This window comes from Chrysochloris asiatica, unplaced genomic scaffold (genome assembly GCF_000296735.1).
Source record: "Chrysochloris asiatica unplaced genomic scaffold, ChrAsi1.0 scaffold00159, whole genome shotgun sequence".
In the NCBI taxonomy this organism is placed as follows: domain Eukaryota; kingdom Metazoa; phylum Chordata; class Mammalia; order Afrosoricida; family Chrysochloridae; genus Chrysochloris; species Chrysochloris asiatica.
This window is the reverse complement of record NW_006408677.1, coordinates 1,007,483-1,010,424: the sequence shown is the minus strand read 5'-3', so window position 1 is coordinate 1,010,424 and position 2,942 is coordinate 1,007,483. Positions and strand designations below refer to the sequence as shown.

At 39.4% G+C, this 2,942-nt stretch overlaps 1 pseudogene; it reads right to left on the bottom strand.

Annotated features, from left to right (window-relative positions):
• Positions 1–327: 327 nt before the first annotated feature.
• LOC102822885 lies at positions 328–845 on the bottom strand (annotated as a pseudogene).
• Between the last annotated feature and the right edge of the window lie 2,097 nt (positions 846–2,942).

Genomic DNA, 2,942 nt, shown 5'->3' with positions numbered 1-2,942 from the left:
CTATGGAGTAGTTTGCCTTTGTCCTAGAGGGTCATTAAGAGTCAGAAGCAACTCATTGGTACTGTGTTTTGGCTTAGGGTTTTCTTCATGTAGGTAGTTTTTTTTTTTTTTTTTCCCCCTTGAAAAAAATATTCTCTTCAGTCTCTCCTCACCATTTCCTTATGTTGTTTTTTTTTTTACTTTGTCATATAGCCATGGAGTGCGTAGGTTGTGTTTGATTGTGAAATTATTTTGGATTCACTTCATTTATTTTTTCTTTGTTCTTTTTTAAACGTTTTGTTGTTGTTGGCATCTAAAATCTTTTTAATAACAGGGCAGGCTCTGAGGTTAATTTCTGTTGCCATGGCTGGCCCGCCGGCCCCTGGCATGCTCGAACTTCGGGTCCTTGGAGCGAACTGTAGGGTTTGGTGCGGCTGTGCAGGGTTCCAGGTGCCTTGCGGAAATGCCTGCACACCTCACAGCCCTTGGGGGAGTCCAGAGCCAGCTGGTAGAAGGTGAGGATCTTGCCCCCAGACTCGAGGATGCGGCTCCGGGCGTAGTGCATACACCTTCAGCTTGGGCACCTCCTGAACCCCCACATCATCTGGAATGGTTCCCATGACCACAGCTGTCTTGTTCTCCTGGCCAGAAAGCTTCATCTTCCAGATCATTCAAGAAAGGGACAGGGGTGGCCGGTTGGTGTGGCTCATGAACAGCCTCTTCAGCACAAATTGGTTGAAGGTGAAATTGGTTCGTCTTGCCAAAAACTTGTTCAGCTTGACCAACAGTCTCAGGTAGATGTCCTGGCTCTTGGGCTCCCTGCGACGAACCTTCCGGTCCTTGTTGTGGCAGATGTCAACTCCCATGATGGCGCCTCCTGCTCAGCCTGGTCCCGAAAGCTGAAATGTTTTTGAAGAGTATCCTTGTGGGCTTTTAATTTGTAAAGGTGTGTTTATAAAAATAACAATACCTACATTTTATCATTACTCTCCTAAAACTGAATATTCAAGTAGTTTTGAATTCTGATTATCTTCCTTAGACTTGTATGCAAAATTCCATATCTATTATGTTGTAGTTCCTATGGATATTTCCTATTCAGTACTCAAATCAAGTTCCTTTATTTTGAGTCCTACAAATCTCTAAGAGGTGTTCATTTGTTTTATGCAAACCTCATTTCTGTATTGTGTCCCAGTGAAGTGACTGACTCTGAATAACTGGAGATCTCCAAAATCATAACATTAACCAATTATCTATTTTTTTCAGACAAAATTATTTTATCCTGGTCAAACAGTCTGTATAAACTATTGGCTCCTAACTTCATTACCATATATATATATATATGTCTAAGGAATCCTGGTGTGGCACTGTGGGTTAATGGACCAGACTGCAAAGCCATTTGAACTGCAAGGTCGGTGGTCTAAGCTCACCAGCTGCTCCTTGGAAACCCTATACAGGGTCACTATGGGTCGGAATCGACTCGGCGGCACTTGACAAAAATAGCAACATCTCTGTATCTATCTATCTATCTATCTATCTATCTATCTATCTATCTATCTATCTATCTATCTATCTATCTACCTATCTATCTATCTATGTTGTTCAGTGCCCTCGAGTTGATTTCGACCCATAACAACCCTGTAGAGTGTTTCCGAGGAGTAGCTGGTGAGCTTGAATACTGACCTTGCTGTTCAAATGGCTTTGCATTCTGGCTCATTATATCTATCTGTCTATCTATCTATCTATCTATCATCTATCTATCATCTATCTATCTATCTATCTATCTATCTATCTATCTATCTATCTATCGTATATATATACTGCCTATAATGCTAACCTCAAGGTCATCAGTTCAAAACTACTAGCCGTTCTGTGGGAGAGAGATGAGACTTTCTGCTCCTGTAAAGATTTACAGCCTCGGAAACCCTGTATAGGGTCGCAATGAGTCGGAACCGACTCCACGGTACTTGACAACAAAAACAACATAGTGCACTCACAAAATACTAACACAAGAGGGGGTTTCACAGTTCACATACAAAAGTATAATGTGTATATTATTTGTGTGAAAATACTGTAACACATTTTATACTTTTAATATGGTATCTTTCCACTCATATAATTTGTATAGTCCTTTTCTTGTTCAAATGAGTTCAGTTGAGTGCTGTTGAATCGATTTTGAGTCATAGCTACCCTGTAGGATAGAGTAGAACTGCCTCACAGGGCTTTCACATTTACTGAGCAGACTACCACAACCTTCTCTCATCATAGTCGATGCTTTTTGTATTTCTGTTGGCCTTCTTACACACCATGGTAGAAAAATGTGACCGTCTGCTTCTGTAAAGATCTATAGCCTTGGAAACCCAATAAGACATTTCTACTCTATCATATCATTAGTATCAGTCAGAAGTGACTCGACGGCAGTGGAATTGGTTTTGGTTTGGTATAAGCATAGTTTGGGCCTGCCTGTTGTCTGTGTGCAGCTTGGAATTTTAAGTGATTCATTTTCCTTCTTTGCCAAAAATTTAGAGGCTATTTCTATGTCCTTACATGCTGGCCTACATTTCTGTTGAGTTGTTTTACTTTAAATCTTCAAGAAAAGATATATGTATATTATAGTCTCACTTATTTTTAACCTCTCCCTATATGCCAATTATCCACTTAAGAACTTGGCATCCTAGGTTGCCCCTAACATTTTATGCCACTATAATAATGCTGACCCATTTTTTCACACCCTTCTTTAGTTTCCTTTATTCCAGTGGGATCTATACCAATCTGAATCTTATGCTTTTTTTTCTAGCTTTCCTAATGGTCTTTTCTTTAGTTCCTTTTTCTTTTCTTGCTTTTTATATTTTTAAAAACTTTTATTGTGAATTAAGTGATGATTTACAAACAAGATCATCAGTTTTACATTCAACAAATTAGTTTGTTTCATCTCAATGAGTGCAATCCCCTCAAATACAACTACA